This window comes from Bactrocera latifrons, unplaced genomic scaffold, assembly GCF_001853355.1.
Source record: "Bactrocera latifrons isolate USDA-ARS-PBARC rearing strain unplaced genomic scaffold, ASM185335v1 scaffold_163, whole genome shotgun sequence".
In the NCBI taxonomy this organism is placed as follows: Eukaryota; Metazoa; Arthropoda; class Insecta; order Diptera; family Tephritidae; genus Bactrocera; species Bactrocera latifrons.
In genome coordinates this window covers 651,887-678,979 of record NW_017535108.1, presented here as the reverse complement: position 1 = coordinate 678,979, position 27,093 = coordinate 651,887, and the positions used below count along the sequence as shown (strand labels likewise).

General features: G+C 38.5%; 1 protein-coding gene across 15 annotated transcripts in view; it reads right to left on the bottom strand.

Annotated features, from left to right (window-relative positions):
• LOC108966534 (poly(rC)-binding protein 3) overlaps window positions 1–27,093 on the bottom strand; it is a 134,831-nt gene that overhangs the window by 71,178 nt on the left and 36,560 nt on the right. For 12 of the 15 annotated variants that reach the window (XM_018929493.1, XM_018929499.1, XM_018929500.1 and 9 more), the window contains one exon: window positions 6,191–6,254. The exons of the other annotated variants lie outside the window; for them this stretch is intronic. The gene's annotated coding sequence lies outside the window, so the exon portion shown is untranslated. The remainder of the gene's footprint in view (window positions 1–6,190; window positions 6,255–27,093) is intronic. 15 annotated transcript variants of the gene reach the window in all.

Sequence of the window (27,093 nt, the reverse complement as noted above, 5' to 3'; positions counted from 1 at the left end):
GCACATATATAATAATTGTTGTTGTCTAAAGAGATAAATAAAATTTTGTGAGCGGAGGTGAAATTTTGGTTTATGAATTTATGTGAAAATTTCGAACTGAGAGGCCAGAAAAGTGAGAGTAATTCATACATTTTCAAAGAAATTAAAGCACAATGAAGGAAAAAGTGTTCATATAGGACTTTTAAGCGGTTGATTTGTAAGGCTGCTACATGCTATAGTGGTCCGATCTGAACAAAGTTTTCGGAAAATGTACCGTTGGCGCGGAAAACTCCACCAAATTTTGTGAAAATACCTTGTCAAATAAAAAAGTTTTCCATACAAGGATTTGATTCTGATCGTTCTGTTTGTATGGCAACTACGTGCTGTAGTGGTCCGATATCAACATTTCCGGCAATTGAGCAGTTTCTTGGGGAGAGGAGTACGTGTGTGAAATTCCAGATTGTCATCTTCGACTAGAAAAACACCAGCGTACGAGCCTCATAACCTAGTACTAGTTCTAGCATCCTAAGCGATTGTCAGAAAAATACTGGCATGTAACCTTGAGCAATGAGAAGTTTAAAAAACTTGCTCAAACCGCAAAATGGAAGGAGGCTACGCAGTGCTTAACTGGTTCACAAAAGCAATAAGAGAGCCAGTGAAAGGTACCAAATAGAGCTCTTAGAAATATTTCTACAGAACTTGTTTAAAATTTTAGTTTTGTACGATACAGCTTTCAATTATCTCTATAATTGGACGAATGAATATAATTTTGAGGGTCTTTGCTGACAGTTAATGTTTTAGATATAACAATGTCGAGTTCTGACAATCCAACGCTGACATAAATAGTTAAAAACGTAAATTCCTATAAATTCTATTCTTCAGACAAAAATAGTTTCTTATAAGAAATCTTCAACTCAATTTATTTTTCTATACATTTTCGACGAAACATGGAAGCCTACATGACAGTACACTCCTCTTAAGAGTGTTCTCATAAAAATCAGTCTTACGAAACACTTAAGTGTCCGTATATAAGCGCGCTCTCATGAATATGCATGAAAATCAAATGAAATATATGAGCGCCGAAGCAACTCTGTTTAATCTATGTACTGATAATATATTCATGACAAATTGCACTTATATGGTAATCGATGTGTGAGCAGATACAACATGAGAAGTAGAGAGAATGAAGGGTAGTGAGGAAAACATGCGAATAATTAAAACATGAAGATGCTTTCAGCTGCCGGAGAGAATGAAGTATGGAAGTTAAAGCAGCGCGCCAAGGGTGCATGCTATGACTGGCTGCTAATGAAACAGGACGAACTTTGTCTCGAGCAGAACAACGGACGAAGTGCTGTCATTAAAAACATGTAAAATATTCGTAATGTGATGTAAGGAAACATTAAAAAAAAGGGGCAGAGTGTATGTGACATGCAGAAAATAGAGTGGGCTAGCGGGTAAAGCGGGAGGTGGCAAATAACAAGTCACAGGAAGGTGAAGTTGGTGCGCGACGCATTTTTGACATGGCAGTGATGTGTTTGTCACAGTAGTACCCACCTAAAGGGTATGTGAGCGTGTGAAGAGCTTAAAGCGCGCGCTTACAAAGGACATTACGACGCGGCACAAGTAAAGAGATGAAAGCAGGAGGAGGTAAGACGAACGAAGCACTGAACGACAATGTGAAGTGACAGGCGAAGTATTTGAGGTGACTGTGTGACTGACTAACAGACTGGCAGGCAGGCGGACGGACGGACAAACAGGACAAGCAACTGACAGTGAAGCTAAGTAGACAAGAGCGCTATGAGACAGAAGAACAAAATGTATAAGCATGAGAAGAAATCGGTGTAAAGGCAACGCGCTAACGGTGTAGGAGTCGAACAAAGTGAAGAAGAGGAGTGCAGGTGAAATAATATTTGTGGCCAACAAAACTGTGCGAAGTAACGTATCTATTAAAAATGTATTAAGCGAGTTGCAGGGAAATGAGAGTCGTGGCGATATGGCTTGTGAGCCGAACAACGCCGGTGTTTGTCGCGCAACGAAAGTGGCAAAGTGGCGGTCGGGTTGGAATGTAGCGATTAAGTGCACGCAATATTGGCAGTAAGTGTACGCGACAAGCGGCAAAACTGGAGGCGACATGACCTCTGAAGCACCGGCTCAAGCGAGCTGCCGGAAAAGAGTTGGGGTGGAGCGGTGTTTACAAAAGGATGCACGAGTAGGAAGCCAGCTTGTAAAGCGTTGTGAAAAAAGTCAACAGACGGTAAACACGAGTAGGGGTGTAGCAAAAAAAAAAGGGGTCTGAGTTTAGTGGGCGGTATGTTGATTGCAGTAATGACGAGAGCGTTGAATAAAAGGTGAAAATGGCGCACTTCCTACCTACCCACAACACAAAAAGCGTCGGCTTGTCTCGTGCCGCGTCGTTTGTTGGGCAAATATGATTGCGTGAGCGGTGGGGCAGAAAACCGACAACTACTTGCTGGTGTAGCGAATCGTAAGTAGCCACACTGGGTAAGTAGGAGCTGAGATGGATGTCTGTAGCGGAGCTGGAGAGAAGAAAACACACACACTATTCGGTATGTATTAATATTTAAGAGGAAAACGGCAGTTTCCACACATGTAAAGCGCGGCGAAGCCAACGCTGCCAACTAAAACAAGAAACATGGGTAAGAGATTGTATAAAATCAAGTGTGTACTAATGTTGCGGTACTTATTTCTTACACACACAAACGTTTGGGGACGTCTCCAGTTTTTCTTGTGCGCCATTAACGGCAGTTAGGTCTAAAAAAAATTTTCGCTGGCAACATCCTCTATATACCGAGCTTTTGGTGGAGGCGCAAATGCTGAAAAATTGTAGCAGGTTTAAGCGAAGCCTTACAAAGCAAACGTGGAAAAAACAAATACGGCAGCAGTCTTAGTCGCTGGGGAAACTGGTCCAGCCACATATGCGTCAAAGCGGCTATGCGACAAGCCAAGCGACAGCAATGGTCTAAGCAGGGCCTTAAAAAGAAAACATCACCAAAGAAAAAAAAAAAAAAAAAAAAAAAAAAAAAAAAAAAAAAAAAAAAAAAAAAAAAAAAAAAAAAAAAAGAACTAACAAAAAGTGAAAAAATCACAAAAAATTTTATAAAAAATTATATAAAACGAAAACAACAAAAAGAGAAAGACAAAACACACACATGTGGAAATTTGCAGCTTTCAATTAGGAATGGGCTTAGGCGACGGCTATCATGCATGCAGGCAATGCCATCTCACAATTCTACAAAGGCACGAAGATGACAGGTGAAAAGAGGCCTACACAAAGTCGCCAAGCATTTGTAGTGGTGTTATTTCCTCGCAGAGAAACGAAATTGAAGTGCGGTGTGGGATTCGAAACAATTTCAGAAATAATAATGCGACAAAATAACAGACAATACGGAACGTTCAGTCCCTGTGGTGTCGCTGGAATTTGATTGTGTTTGAACAAGCAAACGAAATGAAAAAGTTAATAACACAACAAACGCAGCAAAAATAAATAGAGAAAAAAAAATTAAGTTATGCATTAAAAACAGGCGAAAAATATAAGCCACATTGAAAATCGAATAAGCCGTGCGGCAATAACTAAATTAATTAAATTATAGAAACAAATAAAAAAAAATTAATGTGCATATATCAGCAAATTTCTAGTTTAATATCTTAATAGAATAATTTCATGTAGATGTATGTATGCGTGTGTCCGAAAATATGAAATTCTATAGATGGCGCTGAAGTTAAATTATTGCGAAAAATCAGATTTGTAAACCACTTTCGAAATATACCGTCAAACCCTTAATTCTCGTAAGAATTATTGAGTTAAATATAATAATGGAAACCCCACAATTAGTTTAAGCCTCGAAACAACACAAAATAAAAAGCTTAAATGAAAACTCAAAATAAAACGAGGGTGAAAATATGAACGAATAAAAGTGACACACAAGTAAATCACGTATAACCCGACGACACCCTTAAAACAATGAAAACAAGCGCGCCCCTAACATGAAAAAATAGAACAGAAACAGCAACAAAAATGTTGCTGTCAACACCGAAATAGTCCAGCGTCAGGTGTAAAAAAGGAGAAACCGCCAGCTAGCGCGCTAATGACGTTGACAGCAAACAACAAAAATAAATGTGTGCAAATGAATAACTAAACAACATCAACAATAACAACAGTGACAATATATGTACGCTGGCAAGCGCTGACAACATTTGGCAATTACAGTTACAAGCGCATTTTTCGTACCCCCCAAATAGCTAATGTTGTTGTTTTAGCTGTATATCGCTGTTGTTGCTGTTGGCTTTAATATGTATGTTAAATCATGTTTGACACGCCGTATAAGCGTCGCGTCTGCGCCACTGCGGCACTGCGTCGGGTGTGGACTGGGTCACTAAAACATCGTTTTTATTGGTCATTAAAATGATAATTTAAATTTTTTAATTTATTTTTTGCGCATCGTAAAAAATCCAGTAGCTAGCCGGCGTTGGCAGTTAGCTACAAACAAACGTATTTGTATACATTGATATTTGCTTGTAATATACATACAGCTGTGATATTTGCTTTTAAGCGCTATTTTATATGATTTATCCCATTTTGTTTTATTCATTTATGGTGCTGAGGAATTCCAGGGCATAGAGTAAGCGAATATTTAAAATAGATTTATGTCTGCTGTTTATTAGGTCAGTGCGTTGAGTTGGGAGATGCGACAAAAAAAAAAAAAGAATTAAAACAAAAAAAATATTTCAGTTTATTTCTATGAATGAACAGCTTCCTGTGGACATAAGGATGTGTGCAAAATTTCAGACCGATACCTCAAAAACTGAGGGACAAGCTCGCGTATATACAGACGGAGATGGCTACATCGACTCAGTTCTTAGCGTCTCTATTAACCAATTTCATAGTAATTTTCGTCAAGGCAATCACAACCCACCCACCACTTCATAGCGCGCATCAACACCTGCAACTTGTATGCCTTCAAGTCCTACAGAAAACTACAAAATAACAGTAAACGTTGCAAAGCAACTAGCGTACTGACCGAAATACTAATGCTACTGTCATTTGTTTGCGCGTAATTAACAGCCGTAATGTGCTGCCACTCTTAGCCAAACAACTGTAAATGAGAGCACAACACTGTAATTGCATGGAAAACTTAGAGTCGAAATTGAGTTTTGCGCTATTAATGCATTTTCTCATTATAATTACATGGACAAATTGTTTTCAAAGGAAATGCACATTAATAAAAAAAAAAGAGAACGAGCATTTTTTACTGCTTTTAAATTTCAATTACTATCAAAAATATGCTCGCGTCGGTAAAAAAAATGTTGTTAAAGCAAAATTTAATTATTCTTTAGCTCTTCGTTATTTTATTGCTTGCCGAACCCAGTTGCCAGCAAATCATTCAAATGAAGCTTGTGGGCAATGACGGTTGACTTTAGAAACTGAGAAGCGTCAACGGAAATATTATATTACATTATTACGATTCAGAAAGTTTTAAGGATCCCGAGTCATTAATTGCAATTCCCGAAATGTTGGGATAACTTTTTTTGTTAAACCTTCACTTTTTATAGCTTAACAATTTTACCATTGTTTACCAAATTTTCGGGATCCCGTGTCAATAATTGCAAATTCTGAAACTTCGGTATACGTTTAGATCAATATTTAGAAAACAACTTGTTATTTTTGTTACTATGCAGAAAATTTTCAGGATCCCGTGCTATTAATTGCAAATTCCGAAATTTCGAATTTTTTTTGTCAAATCTATTAAAAATGCTTTATTATCTGGATTATTATTTAGAAAATTTTCGGGATACCGATGCACTAATAGCAAATCTCGACATTTCGGGATCAATTTTCTTGTCAAATCGTTTGGAAATGCTTTATTATTTTCATTAATATTCAGAAAACCTTATAGAAACAAATAATTCGTAGCCCCCACTATCGTACCGGCTTTGGATATCCATAAACAAATATTTTTTACTATTTTCTCAACGTTATTGATTGACTATTTTTTTACGTCATTGAAATGCAAATGCAAAATTAGCTAAAACAAATTGGCGCCATCACGGACAGTTAGAACATAAAAAATTACAGTAGCAATTTTATTCTGTAAAAACTGTTTTTATCCCTAATTAAAATATTTGTGACGTTTTTACAAGATAAATAACTTAATGTAGTAGAATAATAATTTTTATAAATTGTGGTACTTACGAAAATATTCCAAACGAACTTTGGAAGTCGCATAAATTTCCTATTCTGATGGCTAAATCGAGAGCTGCAATGAAAGAGAGAAGAGAGTAAAAATTAATTAATTTTACAATTAAATTTGCAAAACTATGACGAGCAAAGAAAAAAGCAAATAGATGTATGTATGTTAATAAATAATAATAAAATAGACGAAAACGCAATTGAAGTGAGGCATTACAGAGTAAACTTTTCTGCGAAAAATGTTCAAGAGCGAAATTCTTAAACTTGCAACGAGCGGAAGCGGAGGGGAACATTCCCTAAACTTGATGTCGCAAAAGTATTAGACTTCGATGCTTAGTCCAAAGAACAGGTGGCAACCATTTCTTATAACTGTAATCATTATAAGCAACTTTAGGCGCTTGCAGCTGGCACATGAAATGCAGGGAAAAGGGAAATTAAACTTTTCATGTCTCACAGCAAAAAGGAAAGAAGCAAAGAAAGTAACAGAACACTAACTCTTCGACAAGTTCTGCGATAAAGTGCGGTTAGACAAAGTGAGAGATGTGGGTGTATTAACGTTGCCACGGTCGGTTGACTGCTTTGCTTATACGAATTAACGGTGCGTTACTGTTAAACAGCCTACGACAAAGTGTGCGTTCACAAGGGCGCAACTTGAGATGAGTGATAAATAGAGATAACGGCAAATAAAATTGTATATATGAGTGGGTCAAAAAGTTTGTGGAGCAACGTTGATAAAGAAAATAAATAAGTTATGAAAAAGTTTTCATTTAAGGATTCGATTTTGATCCAATGAATTCTAGGGAAACTATAGTGGTCCATTAGCGGTTCTGAGCTAGCTATCGTAGCTTTTTGTGGCGAAAAAGTATATGTAGCGGATGGCGAAAAAGGTCTGCATATTTATATACTGGGTTCCGGGCCACATAAAAATTCCAGGAAACGAAAATACTGAAGTTACTATAAATATATACAATGAAAATTCCGAAAGCACTGACAGCCGGATTAGGACGATATGGAATGCTTTAAGTGCATGCAGGACGCTTATTGGTCTAATGACAGATCACAATCTACTGGCATCACATGTAAGCCGGATGGGAATAAGTAAGGACGATACGTGCAGAAAGTACAGGGAAGTAAACTTGAAAAAAACGCTGGAACACCTACCATGCTTCTGACCAGTATTATCTAGCACCCGGTTTAGATATCTAGGAGCTATGTAGTTTAAGGGACTAAATGAAGTATCACTTTTTGATACCAAGTCGCTTTTAAGGTTCAAATTAAACAGTACCTCCATCTGGCTCCACGCTAAATCAATCTGGGTGGAACAATGTTCCATTCTACAATTCATATTCAATGAATTCAAACGCAATCAAGCGATTACTCAAGTGGCGTTCTTATTTTTGCGATCAGCAATTCCTTTGCAATTTCGCCAACAAAGCGATACGATCAAGGTCAATGACCGTTTCTTCCTCTGCTGCTTGAACAAATTTTGGACGCTCTTCGAAGCTTGAAAATGCGCAAAAATCCCTAATCAACGGACGTTCTTTTGGGACATGTGCGCGTTGAAAGCTTAAGCGTTCATATGGGTACAGAATTAGCAATCGACAAGCACAATAACTACAAGAACAATAAGGCCGAACAGCAATAACATGTGCAGCGAAATCACATCAGCGAGTAACTTGAGCCATTGCAGTTTGCGCTGTGTAAATAATATGCGCACAGCAACAACAACAACAAATCGATACTATATGTACAGCAACAAAACATTTTCAGCCGAGTGAATGCATAAATAAATATGGTAAAAAGCAACAAAAATCAAAGCTTACTTTTGTAAGAACCTCAGCGTGGTAAAAAGTAAACCGGTGTTAGATGCAGGAGTGAACAAAAAAATACAACAAAAACGACGACAAGCACCAACTTTATGCGCAAATAAAGCACATGGCCGAGATTGAATTAGACTGAAACGAGGCGAACGAACGGTAAAGGAACCACGCGCAGGCACATGCAATGCAACACGGCCACGGCTGAGCGGGCGAGAGGCAAGTTGTTGGCTTTCAACGGCGAATTGTCTTGGCATATAACAATTCCATACGCCAAGCGCAGCAGCAAGATGTGTGTTATTTTTGGTGTTGCTGTTGTCGCGCTTAGTTCGTCAGCCTCTCACACGGTTGGACAAGAAAGTGTCGACTTTTCGGTAAGCCGAGAACCGCAACCAAAGCGGTAGTTTGCATGTGAATATGTGTGTGTGTTTGGTCAGTAGCGTTTTTAGCGTTTGCGTTAGGCTCGAGATCATCACTGCTAAACTCAGCGCATCTCGCTGTTGCTGGTATTGGATTTCGAAAACTTGTCAAGAATATCTGTGCTTCGTCAAGCTGCATGTGTGTGTGGACTTGTGTGAGTGTTCGTGGCATTATAAATATTTGTAAAAATTGCATATGAGCACTAATATAATGAAAATGGCGCGATATTTACATATGTATGTGTGTGCGCATCAAATTTCAGGCTACCTTTTGCTATTTCCCCAAAACACCTTCGGCTAGCAATGCGCTTTGCTCTTCAAATGGCAAAGTAAAACAATACTTGTGTAGAGAAATAATGCAAAAATTACAGCATCTTCAAATGTTTTTGTTCTCAAGTGACACAAACGGATCTAAAACAAAAAATTGTGTCTGGCTGCTTTGAAAAATTTTATTTTAAGTCGCATGCAAATTGTTATTTGCATTTTTATTGCGTTTGGCAATGCTCTTGGCTATTAGGATGCTGTACGCGACATGTCTTCTTCAACTTTCTCTAATATTGCTTAGCGATTTTTCAAGTCTTTAAACAAGTTTGAGTCCAAAGATACAAATTTTTATGTATTTAAATATCTATAGACTGAACAGATCTCGAAACAGACCTTGTGGGTATATTTCTGGAAAGTGTCTAACGACCGGCTTTCACCGGGTTCAACTGAAAAATTATTAAAACGTGGATTTCTGCGTCAGAGAGGCCACCCGTGGTTGAATTTACTCTGCTTACATACCGACGAGAGAGATTTAGATGATTAGCAGTCGAGAAAGAAGCGACGTATTGAACTTTTTCATGGATGGGTCAAAGTAATGAGGGAAGACTGAAGAGGGAGTTATCTGTAAGGAGCTTATCGTTAATATTTGCATTAAGTCACGGTAGTCCTTTAGGCAGAAGGCTGCTATTAAGGTGGCAGTAGACGCCAAGTGAAGCTTCTTTCAGTGAGGTGAGTATTCATTTCAACAGCAGAGCAGCAACACCGGCGCTGAGCTAAATGTGTGCTTAAAGCTAGTCAAGGAGTGCCTGTCCTCACCAGAAATAACATCAAGTTACAACATCATCATTACTCGTTTATGTGCCTAGTCTTAGCAGTATGGCTGATAACTGCAAAGTTGAGGGGAAGCCATAGAGGGCTCCCTTGCTCCGCTCAAATTGGAATGGGACCGTGTTGGATCCCATTTGGCGTCTTGCGTTCTAGCATTGGATTTCGTTAGCGCTGGTCGGCGATTAGTTCATGTGCGACTGCGATTTTTTTCTTGCCAAAATCGTAGGATTTTTACTAGGCACTCTCAGTATAAGTGCACCTGCAACTACTTGATGAAATATATTGTAAGCGTTCCTTCAGCCAACAAAGTAAACGAGAAACGTCAGAAATAGTCATTGCGTTTGGCAAAATTTCGAATTTAACTGTAAAATAAAACATTTTTACTTGCATGACAAAGCACGATTTCGGATTTCCAACAAACGACATGCAACACGCACCCTATAATATAACTAAGGACATAAAGCTAAGCTAAACTTAGTGCTGCCGCTCCGTATTTTGCTAGCTTGACCCGTTTTGATGATCTATAAACCTTTTTACGAGCCACAAAACTGGAATGGCAACAGTAAAAAGAATAGCAAATTTGGCAATTCGCCGCACAAGGTGCTCGGGCGCAGGTGAAAACAAATCTGCTTAAGAGCAGCGACAACAAAAGTACGCCATTTGCACTAGCCACTCTCTCCAGTCGCCGCTTGTTTGCTTAGCTCACAGCCTAATACATGGTAAAAACTAAATCCTAAGACTACACGTGAACTGCCGTTGCTTAAGAAAACACACACCACATATGTTGCAAATGCAAGCTTGCTGCTAAGTTGTCAAGTTATTATTACAAATGTTGCACACTTTGCGACCCCGGCTTGCTGCCAGCCGCTTGCTTGCAACAGTGTTGCCACTTCTTGCTGCATTGTTGCTGTAGCAAAAGTTCACATTGTCGACGCTTAAAGTGTGCGCAACTGTTTCGAATGTAGTGCGTTAGTATCCTTATATAGAGCCTTATAGAGGTCAGCCACTGAAGTGGAGTAGCTTTCTGGGTGGCGTTGCGCCGAAAATGGCAGTAAATGTACGGCAAATGCAATTGCCGTGCTGTCGGTTTTGAGCCAAAAACATTTGCTTGTGACGAAAATAAAAACAAAAAAATATGTATGCAAGTATGTAAAAATACAGTGACTGTTAAATATTGCATACAAAGAGGCGACAGGATGTAGAAATACATAGACATATTCATATATACTATACGTATATGACTTCATTCAGCTAAGTATGATTCTAAGTAGAGTGCTTGTATGTTTGGTACGAAATGTTTCTTTAGAGTGCCCATAAAAAAATTACAAATAGGTGACGGTGAAAAAGGGGTTGGACAGCACTTAAACCCTTTTATGAGAAAAGTAATAAAAGGATAAGAAATAAAATAAAGAAATCCAGAAAGGGTTAATTTGGAGTGGAGTAGCTGCTTAAAAATCAGCTGTAAGCCAAAAATCCCTTTGTAATTATAAAAACTTGAAACAACTAGACTAATAATAGAACGTCAAAATTTCAAAGGAAAAAAAAATACTTTGGTGTACCATCCTTATTAATCGATGACAAACAAATATTTGAATTAAACCTTTCAGCTATAAGGCTCAAATAAGAAATCTGCCTTGAAAAGCAAAATTTCGAAAAAATGTCTCCTCTTCCTTACTGGCGTGGACTTCTCTTCGCTTTTTGACGCCAATTGGAGATACCTGGTCATTCTCCACCTGATCTCTTCACCGAAATGGAGGTCTTTCCTTTCTGCGGCTTCCCCCGGCGGGTACTGAATCGAATACTTTCCAAGCTGGAATGTTCTCAAACATCCAGCAAACATAACCGTAGCCGCCGTCTCTTGATTCGCATATGTTATGTCAATGTTCTAAAGCCACTCCTCTACTGCTTTTTTTGTTTAAAAGCACTGTCAACTGGATTTAGGTACAATAAGAGCTAGCTGGATATTGGCATATACCATCACCTCGAGTTTAGAAAATATCAAGATGATTTGTGTAAAAAATCGGGCAATTTAGCAAACATAGCTCATGCAGGGAGAGAGCATTGTTAATTAAAAATAATGATTGGATAGCATTTCAATGGATCAGAAAATCAGTTGAGAGAGAAGTAAGGAGAAAGCGATCAAATGGGAACACTAAAAGAAAGGAGAGAAGTGAGTAATAATATCAAAATTAGATCTGTAAGTATTACTCGTATACCGCCTGCCTCAAGTCCCAACCCTAAAATTTTGCACTCAATACAGTAGTATTAAGCTATTTACTAACTTTTTACCTAATACACTATTTATACTAAAATCAAACAGCAACAACAATATTTTTCATAAGTATGCTTACACAACAGTCAGTTGACAGTCGTCTGGCAGTTTGTAAGCAGTCGGCCACACGTAAAGCGCTGCCGAGCACTCATTCCATACACGCGTCACAATACAAGAACACCTCCCTAACAGCACTAGGCTTTTTTTTTTTTTTTKTTTTTAACGACAACTCCTGAATGTCACCTGTCCAAAGACTTTTCAGAGACAATAAAGCTTAAAAGGTCCACCACCTCAAACCCCTTTCTTTCTGCTGCTACGTGCTTTGTGTTATTCACTTTTGAAAGGTTTTAATGCGCAGAGCTTAAGTGGAGGGAAACAAAGGGGAGAAATATATGCTCGTGTGTTATTTAAAAATAGCATATATGTAAATACTGAATGTATGGTATGTGAGTAGCTAAGCTAGGTAAAGCATATGTGCATGTGCTTATGTAATGCTCATGGCACTTTGTGGGTGCAATGCAACTAAATACTCGTATTGTAGAAATTTGTAACTGGAGTATTCTGAATGAGTATTCCGTAGGTGTGTAATGCTCATCGTTGTCGCCGTCGTCATTAATGTTGTTGCGGTTGTTTTTGTAATATACATACATATACTCGGCATGTTTACCTCTGCGCTTGTGTAAGGTTTCTTCCACTTTTGTTTTACGTTTGGTGAAAAAATTTAGTTCGAAGGTTTTCAGACCGATGTGCGATACGGTGAAATTGTAAAACAGTAAAAAAAATCTAAAGAAATGGTAATTAACTCTTAACATTAGTATAGAACACTCTTAAGACCTGATAGAACCATTGGAACATTTTAAGATGGATGGTGGTTGAAAAGTAGACAGTTTTTCACATAAAAATCTCTTTTGAATAATGCTTGTGGTAGCAGATGAAATTATAGGATCTTGTAGTGGATAAGGCTCTTGAAAACCCACGCTTAAACTACCTTTGTAGTGGGGAAGACTATGCTAAGGAATAGAATATTTTTGTAAAAAAAAAATGGTTTAGTCTTTGCTATTACTTGCTTAAAGTTTCAGCTTCAAAGCTTTTGAGATACGACTTGTGTAGAAAGAGAAGCTGACACAATTTTGCACAATTTGACACCACGTAAATCCAAGAAAAGCCTCGAGCAAGGGCTCGACTTGTTTCCTCAGAGACCCAAACTGAACCACAAAGGGCCTGGACAGAAATTGTTTTTGAGTAACTGACACTCCGTAAGTTCAAAAATAACATCGAATGAGACATTTTTCTGAAGTTTTCCTCGACTTGTGTTCTCAGAGACTTAAACGAACGCTTCGGGCGTGGATAAAAATGGTTTCAGAGTTTTTCAAATGTTTCTTTCGACTTGTCTCCATAAAAGCATTAAGTCCGATTATACAGCTCAATTTTAGATAAAACTATGCTCTACCACTGTAACGTTTTAATGTGAGAATTGGTTAGAGATAGAGTTTAGTGGTGCTTTATTAGTTTCAATAACGGACGGTAGTTGTTATGGGTCTGGTGAAGAAAAACTGCTTGTAAGAGAGAAGAATCTTTGGGTTGTAGAATCCCAGTCGTATCGCAATCGTAATGGTAGCTTTACATATATATTTCTGAAATGCAACTCAGAGTTGTTATGGTACTTTTGTCTACTTTGACGTTTGCTACTTTACTGCCTCCAAAATGCGCACTGTGCCTTCGAACTACGTTGCAGTCTCTAATAAACGGCATTTCTTTGTCTTCTACATATTGCTGGGCATGCAATTTTCCCATCTTCGCTGTTACTGTGCACAGCACGCAATTTAACATCTTCTTCGCCGTTGCTTGCCACATTCTTGCCTTGCCACATTGCCATCAATGATCAATGAAATGTGTACTCTTTTTGTGCTCAGTGCCATTGTTGTTATTTGCTCTTTGCGCATTCATTGTATGCTTCGTAGCTGTTATTGTTTTAAGTTGCTTATTGTTTTGTAAGTAAGTGTGTTTGACTGGGTGGTGTTGCCACTTTTTCGCCGCTCAAGTGTGAAATGAGAACAGCGTCGCGTCGCGGATGAGCCAAGCAAAAGCTTTTGTATTTTTGCAATACAAATGGAAAAACAAATAAGCGGAGAGGCGACTGCAAAAGAAACAATCAGCGCAAAATAGCAACAAATTGAAAAAATCCAACAAATACAAACAATCGGAAACAAGAAGCGACGCAAGAAACACGTTTGACTTTCTTTGCAAAGTTTTGAGTGTTGCAGCAGCAACTTCGGCGGCAAGAAGTCATTGCCCTTTGCCAATATATTTGCGGTATTTGCAATGGTTGTTGTTGTGCTATAAGCAGCACTGTCATTGGATGTTTTGTTTGCAACCGAAGTGAGAAAATAAACTTTTTCCGACTCTCTACTTCTTCTTCTTTATGCTATTTTCTACTATTGCCCGACTTTGTTGCGGTTTTTTGGCACAGAAATTAAGAATCTCTTTCAGCTTGTCGTCGCCAAGCCCAAGTTTTTTTCGCGGCTTAAGTTGTGAGTCTATCTGTCTAGCAGTATTGGCCCGCTGACAGACGGTGTCGCTCATTAGCAGCGGCGTCTTAAGTCTTTTTTGTGGAACAATTGTAACGACAACGAATTAAAATGTTTAAAGTTTTTCAGTTTGCTGTGAAGTTACTGAGATAAATAGTTGTGGTGTGGTTTCACTTAGCAATTTTGCACTGCTTTTAGGCAACTATGCGAAATTGCTGCTTGCTAACCTAAATTGAGGTTACTAGTGTGTATGTAGGGAGTTCCGGTGATAAATTAAGTCATTTACAGAAATTATTTTAAGTTCAGGAGCAAAACTTTTTGGGATTCATGTTAAAAATAATAGAGACATGAGAATCCACATCCTTTTTTGCTATTTATTTTATATTAGAATTAAGGTATAACGCACAGACTGAGTACTTGACAGCGAGCCTACGCACTATGAAATCCTCTCACACTTCGATGTCATTCCAAGATATTTGGATTATGAGGTGCCCGAACCTAGACCTGGGTGTTGTGGTAGGGAAGGAAGGACTCGCTGGAGGAGAGGGGCGAGTAGATCAAAGCTTGCGGCAAGCGTTGGGGAAGCAGTACATTGTCGGGAACTTTCCCCTAGTTTTAGGCATCCTGACCACTTCAGCGTCTTCCTAGGGTCATAACTACAGCAATAGATCGAAAGAGCGCTGCTCTTTCAAAGTGGTGACTATCCACTCCGATAGCAGGGCAGCGATATTAGCCTTGAGTTCGTTGACTGCGCGATATTTCAGGAAAGGACTGATTGCTAGCACAGATTATTAGTCTCAATAATTGCAGAATGTGAACGGTAGGAGCTCCTTTGGCTTCCTGTGGTTTGCTACTGAACCACTGGGATCAGCAAAGCAAACGCTGGTTAACTACCACCAGCTGTGAAGTCGCAAGGTCCTTCGGAAAGGGGGTAAATCGGATGGGACGTAGTTAGTTTTTCTTTCGTAGCAAGCTTGACCTTTCTATCTTATCTTATCTGACTAATATTTTAGTTTCGCAAATTATATATCAACCCAGCATCATCCGAAGAACCATTTGCGTCAGCATGAATATCACTTAATTCCACCCATGAATGCATTCAATCAATGTTATCACATTTAATACGAATTAGATCGCAAAACGGATTAGGTTAAAGAGGATTCTAAGCTAAATTAATACAATTTTAATACAAGCGACACAAAAATTATGAATCTCCACACTTGTTTTCAACACAATCAATCAATTAAGACCCAACACACGCAACGCCATAAGCCGATATCGCATGGAGCAGATGTAATCTTCTCTTGTGCATCCGTTCGAACGCAACAATATTGTGATAATTATTGAAAGCGTCAAATAGAATTAAAATTCTAGTATTTCTCCAGCTAAGCTTGCGATAAAATAACTCGGAAAGCTGTTGTATGTACGTCGGTTAAATAAAACCGAAAAGACGACTCATTCAATCTCGGTTAAACAGACAGCTAACAATGCGGGAGAGGCTGGGCAACTGACAAGCGGGCGGTTGGTTGTTCGACACTGGCAATTTGTCATATTGACTTGAGTCATATAATGATATCTAAATATATACACAAACATATATGGATGTGCATATGTAGGAGTCTACTTAAAGAGTACTCGGTCGCAGTTCTGCGAATATACATAGAATATACATACATATGTAGATGCTGGGAGCTGTGGGTTTTATGTCGTGTATTAATGGTGATTTAATTCAATTTGTTCTGATTATAATTGCAAGTACTAACTACCTACTTTAGATGTAAGTATGCAGGAGATACATGTTTTGTGAATAAAGACTGGTACGGAATCAGTTCACTTGCATATAGCACCGGTCTGCTTTAGAGTTAAGTCAAGCTTCAAAAGAATGGAGTTAGTTTTGCAGGACCTAACCTTTGAGCAGATTCTTTGAGGGCAGAGTAGTTCATTGCGCAATCTCACAACTCAATTGAACTTGTAAGTGTCAAAAAAGTGTTCTTGCGGGTAAGTTTTGAAACCTGGGTTTTGAACACTTGCACAGATCCTCGGGTTTCTCTAATTATAGTCCGCTAACCGACTTTCGAATGACTATGGCTTCGAGGTTAAGTTCCGTATTTGTTGGCAACAAATATTTCACGGGTTTAGAGGATTTGTTAGATATTATTTTGAAGCGTTTCCGAGACTGGAAGTTTCCGATATTGACTACATAGTGGATATTTAATGTTTAACCGAGGTCTCGCTTTATCCATAACAACTAATTTTGGAACGTTGGCAGCTGAAACCAGTGTCTTTCGCACTTTTTACCGCCATTTTACTACACCCAATCCATACATATGTACATAAGTACAAGAATATGAAAAATATCTAGTATATTCATAAGTCTTATTAGTAATAGCGCATTATGCGGGACAGGCAGGGTGCAGCTGAGAATGATGAGATTTGATTGTCAGTCAGTTTAACAATGCATAGATTGGCACTGATGCGAATAAATTGCGCTGAGGACTTATGGCGGAGGCAGCAAGAGCGGGAGAGAGAAAGCATGTGTGTGAGAACTAGCTGGAAGAATGGGTAAGTAAACACGTGTAGTGGAAATATAAATATGAATATGAATGGGTGTGGGTTGTACTTATATTAGATATAAATACACTTGCGTTACATAAGACCGAAATGAAGACAATGATAAATGCGCAAAATGGTTAAAGAATAGCAAAGTGCTTTTGGAAGAAAGTTAACAATTCATGTGAGTAAACGAAGAACGTCATTAGGCACGAACAACGCGTGGATTTGCAGTGCGGCAGGGGCTCAAGAGCACAGAAACACATGACAGAGATGAGAAAATCAATGTAGACGTGTGCTAGAATGATACAAAAGCTGCGCTCAAGGCGAAAGCCATGCCGTACAAATATGAAAATTAAATTGCGAGGTGAGAAGGGAAGCGATACGTGGTAGAATGGCGAGCGCCACGCTTGCTGGTATTACAAATAACATTTATTTGCCAAGCCAAATTGTCTAAATAGTGATACGTGCATGTTTAACCGAGCCAATTATAGGCGTGCTAATGTGCGTGCCGGAAGGAAATCAGCGGCGGCGCAAACAAAAGGTGGCAGCGTATACTGAGCAGGCTGGCAGGCGAGCGCGCGCGTTGAAATTTCGGTTTTGTGTGTAGTCATGATGTAGTGGCAGAAGGTAAAGTTGTTTGCGCCGTTGATGATGTGGTTAATGGTGGCGCGCACGAAAAAGGAATGACAGAAAACAAAAGAAAAAAGCTGTGCAGAAATTATTACGAAATTAGCAGCAATAAGAGAAAAGCGTGTGCGGAGAGCATAAAGAACAGCAATCAATCAAATTTTGGGACGCCAAGTAAACAGGATACAAGTGCGTAGGATTCTATGGGCAACTAAGCAAATCTGTGACGCGACCATTTCCTCCACACCAACTCCATTTATCGCCTACTCCTTCGCTGATTTTTTAGATAGAGAAATTAAGGCAATTATTTTGGTCACTAACCGAAGCGAGCGAAACGTCAAATGGTTATGTAGGCACTGAGAGAACAAGCGACCAAATGAGAGTGACAAAAATAATTTGCTTTATAAAGAATTTGTGCGCGCAAAATTAATTTCGCTGCGTTAAAGTGCCCACATGCGGCGTCCGCGTAATGAAATTGAAATTATTGCGACGGCAATACTGCAAAAGGCAAGCAATAAAACAATAGCAACAACAGCACTAAGAAACCACAACACAAGTAAAAAAAGCGGCACTAATAACAAACCACCAACAATAACAGCAATAACAAGCAAACGACAATAAATGCGAGTGCGTAACTGTTGACCCAGTGTGCGGTGCTGTGGGTAAGTTGGGAGTGGGGGTCGCAGTGTTGCGGCCGGCGCACGATGCAACAACGGAAATGCGCAATTTTTAGTGTTTTATTCTTTGTTGTTGTGATTTTAATTTTATCTAGTAGCTTGACGACAGCGCTGGACAGCAAACAGACAGTCAAGGCACCATAGCAGCTAGTGGCTGGGCCGGTGAGCGCTTGAGCAAATGCATAAAAAGTTATGAGGAAAATTAAAATTTATACGAAATTGCTAAAACGCTCACGCAGCGCGCGTTATGTTGATGTTGCTGCGCGTTTTATTTTATTTTATTTTTTCCAACCCCGTCCACAAACTTTTCAATGCGTATACGCGTATTTCGCCTCTTAATTTTCTCGAAGTTATTAAATGTTCGGACGAGTTATATAATATCAATCAGCGAGTGGCAGCTGTGTCGGGTGGCGTGGTGGGGGTGACACAAATAAAATTTTAAGTTCCGGGATTTGAATGAAGAAGCGAAGAAGCTGTGGCGTGGCTGTTCTGTCCGATTATGATTCAGTAGTGCTTAAGCTCTCTGGGGACATGAAAAGAAGGTTGTCGACAAATTTTTATGCTTTCTAAAGCTGGAGCAAACTCTGTTATTTTTATAAATGAATAAGATATTATTTCAATCTAATTAAAACGCACATTTGGACGTAATTGCGGTTGTTATAATTTGTCTTATATAGAAAAAATAAATAAAATATGCTTTACTGGCCCCATTAAACGCTTAAAACGAAAAAATAGGGAAATAATTTAATTATTTTTAAAAATAGTTTACTAAAATATACATATAGCACCAATTTATTGAAAAAAATGGTGAGAAATTACTACTTTATTAACTTTGCCCTTTTGAACTAATACGTGTACTATATATGTATGAGTATAACGACAGTTTGTTAGTGATAATCTGACACTTCCGACAGAGAACTGATTACAACTGGGACGCTAAAATGATTTTCTAGAGAGTGAAGTTCATATAAAATTTTATATCGGTTATCATAAGGGTAATACCATGTTCCGACCGACACTGAATAACAAAATTTAGGCTGTTGACTATATTATCTCACAAATATATTAGACTTAGCCAGATTTGGGCATACAAAAAGTCAAATTTTTGGTGGAAACATGATATTAGATTATTGCCGAAGTAATCAAAGAATTGAAGTTGTTGGGAGAGAAAGAGCAAAATATATGGCGATAAGCGAATATCTTTTCTATCTATGACTGCATAGCATATTATATGAATTTTATTTTGGATTTAAATATATATTTCAATTAAATCTCGCTTATCAATTAAACATCTTCTTAAATATCAAAAAATATGTCATTCAACTAGAAGGGCATAGTTCAAAGAGAACTTGAAGAAAAAAATATGTAATCAAGAGTGTAAGTAGATGCGCCATTTTAAAGAAATTCTTCCGGAATGTAACAGAAAATATATTGAAAATTAAGTGGCGCTTTTAAGCACACAGTAATAATTGAGTTATAGAGATTTTCAAAGTGTATTACTGTCATTGCTGACATTACCATTTTTCTTTCTAATTTTRGAATATAAGTACACTCACTATACAATTATCGCACAATTTAAAAAGCTTAACAGCAGAGAACTTTTATCTAGACCTCAGCAACTCAGCAGTTATGAGCAGATATTTTTGGATTTTTTTTTCAGGTTTTATATTTAATTTTATTTGCTTTCATTTCCATTTTAATTTAGCGCTGCATTTTTTCACATTCACTTTAATGTGCGCTTTTACTTAGCCGCCAAGCTGGGACGGGCATGTAGAGCTTTACAATTTTTTGTTTTTGCATTTTTCACACCACTTTATAACAATACAGATAAGATGAAAATAGCACAGTTTTTATGAGAGCCCTTTGGTGGTGTGTGTGTTTGTATGCATGTGTGTGTGTGTGAGTGCCGGCACTCCATTTTGCCATTTGCATTTATTTATTCATTCATTTAAACGCAGGAAGCGCGGCTTTTGGTTGTCTGGCTGCTTGTCAGTGCGACAAACGTACTAAGCCAACGCCACAGCATAGACTCCAGTGCTCCCTGCTATACTTAGCGGGGTAAATATTGTGCGGCAGGCGGGCAGTTCGAAGTGTTATGTTGCATTGTGTCCTGGGCAACTAATTCCCTGCAACGTGCTTGGATATAATACTAGCACTTGCCGCCACAAGCGCCCACGCACACAACTCGCACACACTCAAGTAGAAGTGAGAAAAAACGCGTAATAACTTCAAGTGAAAGCTTCAATGTAATTTCCATTTTTATTTGAAATTATGTTTTAATTTTTCGTAATTTAATTTTTAATACACTCCGCAAATATGTAATGGCGTTATTGTATTTTTTTTGTTTTTTGGTTTTTTTTTTTTTTCTGTAGACAAATGCGCATAGACTGCTTTTGTTGTAGGAAAGAAAAAAATAAAAAATAAAAATAAGTAAATAGAACTTCAAAGCAAACGAGCAAGGGTTTGTTGTTGTTTGCGCAATCGAATTTTCATGTTTGCATATTTTTAAATAATATCAATTTAAATTAATTTTTCACATCCAACAGGATTTGGAATTGCGCTTGGAGAATAAGTGGGAAAAAATTTATATGGGGAAAATACTAATAAAATTTTTTAAAATGGAATTATAGAGCTTTAAAATTCTGGCAGATTAAAAACCAGCCTATGAAATCATTATGTAGTCTTAAGTGAACGGTAATTGTATATTTATACATACACAGATACACAGATTATCACAAACCGTCTGTCGGGCTCTTAATGTCTGGGTAAGATTAGGAAAGTAAGCTGCTTACTCGCGAAGCCACGAATATTCCCACTTAGAGTGCAATAGATCTATTGGGATGCCCAGAACATAATCCATAACTCAGATCGATCCTAGCTATGGATCAAATATCGACAAATTGCTTAGAACTAGCAACAAATTTATTGAGCCGTTTTTTATCTATTTATCTATTCAATTTGCACGGTTCGTAAAAAGTTTGGATCCAAAATAATTCAAACTTTGTTTGGTGAAGGCTGGACAGTGGAGAAGAAAGTATCTAGCTGTTTCCAACTTATCTTCGTCATTACAATTTTGACAAGTTGAATCCCCAGAAATCTTTAGTCACCGCATGAGAGCCAATGAGATAGCGTTCAGTTAGGACGTTTATCATTACAGCGATGCGATGCTAAGGGATAGCTGTTCAAAGGACGTTTTATGTTCCACTCTGGGCTAGAAGGCTTTCGCAAACTCACAATAACTCACGCGAAGCCCACATATCCAGCGTCCGAATGTACGAAGATAAGAGAAAATCTCCTCGTTTCCATCTTGATGTAAGGGTACCTTTCCTTGCCAGCACATCTCTACAATTGCATACGAGCTCGCTGTGGCCAGGCAGCTAGACAAATTAAATATGGAAGCAGCTTAACGTCACTGCTAATGTGGTCATGTACTCTTGATTGGTTCTGAGCTCATTGTCAGCGAGCTTAAGTCTTGTATAACAGCTCTGCTATCGGAGTGGACACATACCTCTCGAAAAGCAGCGAAACCACATTGATGGCTGCCACTTCTGCTTGAAGGAATACACTAAAAAGGCTTGGCAGTCTGAAATAAGAGTTGATTGAGAGCTTCCGACAGATGACTCCACCTGCAACCTTCTACTTGAACTTCGATTCAAGCGTGAAAAAGCACACGACAGAAATGTCGAGGTATACAACGTTACTGACTAATTTCGGGTATGATCACTCACTTGCAAAGCATTAGCCTACCTTTTCCACAACTGAACAAACAAAGTATAATTTCAGCAAGTCTTCTATTACTTCGACAGTTAATTTCAAAAGTATAAAGTTTCTGATTCGTTGTCGTTTCTTAAGTTTCAGTACACTTTTCAAAAAAGGTAATAATGAAATCGGAAAAATTCGTTTTGAGAATGCGTTCTACCTGAAATACATCCAATTAGGCACGAACTACTGCAAAGTATTTATTGATTGCGCAGCCGTCAACAACCAAATACCTAATACCCTCAAAAGCAAGCCAAAACTCATACACTCAAAGAAAAAAAAAATATTGAAAACAGTCAAGTATGGACGAGCAAGTAAACAACGTGCAGAAAACCAAGCTCACAAAAACAAGAGCAAAGATACACTGTAAAAATATTATATATCAAGCAAGGTAAGACTTCATTTTGTGATTGCAACTCTTAGTTGTTGCCATATGTTGAGGGGAGCAATTTTAATATGAATGCCATTTCTGCATGTCTTTCAGCAACGAAAGACTATAAATATTTAGAGCAAAAAGAAGGGAAACTAAGTACATTTGATTTTTCTTAGAAAATGCCAAATAAAACAGAGGAGGGCAGATATTACAAAAAATGCAGATTGGAACAAACAGAAATGGGGTAAGGCAAAACGCAATGAAGGACACTCAAGTCAATTTAACTGTCAGAAAAGTGAATAGCAGCAAGCAAAAGGTATATACTAAACGAAATGGCTGTGCACTTTTTATGCCCATGCGCAGCACAGGTTGAAGGAAAAAGCATGTTTCCATAATTCGACGTGTCGAATCGAACGAGGAATTGGTATAAACTGGATAAAAACTATTAGTAGGCTTCGAATCGTCAGACTTTTGAATATCGCGAATCGAACAAAACACTGGTATAAATGGCACAAACTGGTATAATTAAGACTAGCATCAGACCTTTTAGTCTGCTGATACGCACGAGCAACTGCAATCGATTTAATATATTATATTGAAGTAAACCAGATAAACCGTCTGGTTTCGAATAGTTTTGGGTATTATGAATGGAACAAAACACTGGTATAAATGGCACAAACTGGTATAATTAAGACTACCATCAGGCTTTTTAGTCTGCTGATACGCACAAGCAACAGAAAATCGAGTAGAGAGCATTTATACCACTTTAATAACGCATGATATAACAGTTACACAAACTGGAATAATTAAGTAATTAGAATATTAAAAAAGAACAAAAAAATATCAAATGGAAAAGAGAATTTCCGTTTTCAACAGAATTTGAAGTAACCTTACTTGCCTCCGCATTTTGGTTGGTTCTTAGTTGTCATAGCCAAAAGTGCTATTAGTCGAAATATAAATATGAAAACGGTTGGAGAAATGGATAGCGAGCGAAGTAGCTGTACGGACTACGGTTGAGGTCACATTACAAGCAATAACAGACAGACGGACGGACGATTGGATGGATGGCTGACTGACTTGCTGGATGGGTTGTGGTTTTGCATGTTTGCAGCCAAAAATATTAAATCAAAACAAGCGAGTCAAGAAAGTGAACGCCAGAGGGTTGGAAATGCGCACACGCAGGCAGGAGCGCAGACTTACCGACGCATAGGTCAGTTACAACACATAGGTTGTCAAGGTGGATGAATAGCAGAAATGGTGCAGGTGAAATCTGGGCTGGTGGTAGAGCGAGTAAAGTTTTGAAAAAAAAAAAAACACACACACACACTTTGGGGAAAAATATTTGTGCTCAGTGCTTTTCCGAGCTAGCAGAAGAATGTGATAACAGTGAAGCAGGTAGAGTGAGGGATGAGTGAAAAAAATATAGTATACCAAAAATGATTGAGCGCACAAAATGCCAAAATAATGGAATTTAAAGACTGGCATTTAGAGCTATTGCCCCAGAGCTCGAACGACAGGGAATATTGCAGAAAAATGCACTGCCAACAGAATTCAGCAGATAAAGTGGAAATGCAGGTGCAATAGCTGCCGAAAAAATAACGTAAAAATATATGGAAAACTCTGGTTTAGTCAGCAGCTGGGTCACATATCTATAGTAAGAGCGTTATGCAAAAAAGCAAGCGCTGGAATGTGGTTGCTAAAAATCAGTGCGAAATCGCCAAAAGTGTCCCCTAGCAAAGGGCTATGCACGCTGATGCACTGTTGGAATTTGTGGTTAGTGGACAGTTATTTTCATACTGCCAGCTGCACAAAGAATAGCGAGCCCTTGGGTGAGGCGCTAAATGTGGCACTTAGGCATGCAATCTAACAATCTAAACCGTTTGAGGGATTACAAATTTTTGGACAAGTTTGAAAACTAATAATAAAGGTGTCCAACTGAAAGAAAATTAATATGAGTAGAAAAAACGTTGCAAATAAAAAAACGAAAACACTTTGCGTTTACATTTGGCTTTGCGCACTATAATCCTTCTGGCAATAATATGGAAAGGTAAATATTTGAGTTCATAAAGCTGAATTGCAATAACAGAAATAATATTGACAGACAAAATATATAAGAGAAGAAAATATGTTTAGTTCGGTCGCTGTAATACTTTCACGAATAGAATACTTTTTTTACAAGAAATTGGTTTCGTTCGGTCTGTTTGTATGGCAGTTATATGCTATAGTGATTCGATTTGAAAAATTTCTTCGGAGAAAGTACCGATGCTTTAGAAACTTAACTATGCCGAATTTCGTGAAAATACCTCACCAAATGGAAAATTTTCCCATACAAGTACATGATTCCGATCGTTCAGTTTGTATGGCAGCTATATGTTAGTTTTATATGCCAGTTTGATCTGAATTGTTCGAAATGCTTTTGTACCATAAAGGGATCGTCGGTGTACCCAATAAAACACACCCGCTGCTGCTTTCTGGTCTTATGCCTTACTTCAGACGTACTAGATATGTGAGAGTTCATTGTCTGTACTAACTTTATGTTTTGGGTTGAGCAAGCTCTTAAACTCGCAGTTAGCTCTCCTCCGCTCGACACTCAACAGGGAAGACACGCAAGCATCAACAAAAGTTTTCAGTTTTTCAATGGTTCACCAGTTATACGTTTCAAGTGAATTTGGACTGCGGCTTCCAGAGCCAAGTTACTTTGAGTACAGAGAAAGTAATTAGATTCAACCCAAAACTATATTTTTAAGTTATATTTTAGACTATACCCGGTTGTGCTTTAAATGTTCATAGACTTGGAAGAACATACAAAAGCATTTCTTAAGGCAATAAGAAGTGAGCTTTCGCATAATTTAAACAAAACACAGTTGCTACAAGTATTCAGCTGCAAGCTGTTAAGTTTTGCAAGCGGCTCAAGCGGATTGCTAAGCAAACACCGGGCAAGGGTTAACACTACATGTTTATTTAGTCTAACATAATATTTTATAGCTGGCATTTATGGAAGTTCATGCCAGGCAACGTTGTAAAAAAGTTGCCCGGACGTCAAATCCTGGACCCCACATGATTTATGAAGATCTTGCACATTGCAAGCAGCACTCGCCGCTTCCTCTTGTGCTCTGGCAATTTTGGAAGAAATATAAAGTAAAAAATGTTTATCGTATTACGCCGCGGCAAAGGATATTACTGCCAGTGGTCAAACAAAAAGGGGATGGATCACTCGCGGGAGCCATATTGCGCCGGAAGGGCGTATCGGCCGCACAAACAAAATATTTGTGTAATATAGCGCGCACAAAAACAAGTGCAACATTGTACGTGCTGCAGCGTGTGTGAGAACAATATTGAAAAATGTGCAAAAACAACAAGCACACACAAGACAAACACGAGCGAGAGGAAAATCAGCAAATGTCAGCGCCAGTGACAGTAGCGAGAGTAGCGGCAAAGATGCTGCTCCAACGGTGAAAACGGTGCAAGGCAGATGTGTTTGATGGCGCTCGTAAGCTGTGAGAGGAGGAGTAGTGGGACAGCGTAAGCCACGCACTGAAATATGGGGACGCGGGTGGTAGGGATAAAGCGGAGGCAAGTAATGCGAGCGCACCGACAAATACCATAAAAGTGCAGCAGCTACAACAACAACAACAGCCGGAAAGTGGCAAAAAGTGCGCACCGTTAAGCTGCGGTAATGTAGTCTATAGCGCTGACAGACAGACAACAGCAAAGCGCTGCAAATTTGCATGTGTGTGTGTATGGGGCAAGATGCACTTACACAACGCGTGGAGGCGGCGGTGCAATTGCAATGGCAACAGCCGCAACAACAAGTAAAAGCAACGACTATGAAAAATATTAAATGACGCAGTGACAGCTTACGCGAAACCTGCACACACACACATACACGTAGAAATAAGTACGTGCAACGCTGCTTACGTGAATGGCGCTGCCAGCCAATGTGGTGGCAGAAGGGAACGATGCACTTGCGAAAATATGTGGAAAAATGCGAAAAATAGAAAGCGCAAAAATATGCGACTAAAATCATTGATGAAAGGCAAAAAGTAAAAATAAAAATAGAAAAAGTAGAATATTAAATAAAATAACAAGCAAACCTGCAGCGACGCTTTCAGGTATAATATATATGGTTGGGTGGAGGGTAGCAAGGGGGTGGTGCGCTGCTGGCAGGTGGCGCATAAAAAGTGCAGCGAAATATTATTTTCTAAAAACATACACACATATACATATGTTATATACACATGCATATGCGACTGCATATTGCAATCGCGCCGCTGTGTAGATGTAGATGTATGTGAGTGTGTGTGTGTGTGCATTTATGAAAGCACCGCAGCGCAGTGGGAGGATGCTGTTTGCACTCGATTTTCATAGGTGTTTGCATGCCAAAGTAAGCAAACAAAAAGTCACTAACACACACAGACACAGACACGCGTGTGTGTGTGTGGGTGCAAGCATTTGCATCCATGTTATTTACAGAAAATGTGGAGAAGTCAGTTATTTAGGCGGCACAGCGCTAGTTAATCAGCATGGTGAATGAGTGCATGCGAAATATTCCTCCTTTTTTATCACATGTTTTATACCCTTTTTTACTCATTTCAATAAGAAATATTACGAGGAGTAAAAAAATTTCAATGCAGAATATATTTATGCCGACAAATATCAGTGTGGTTGGGCGTGGAAAATTGAATGCGGAAATTTACAGCATTTAATGAAATATTTTAAGAAAATTCTAAAAAAATTAAGAATATATATAAAAAATATTCAAAAATTTTAAATTTAAATGTTTTGGAAG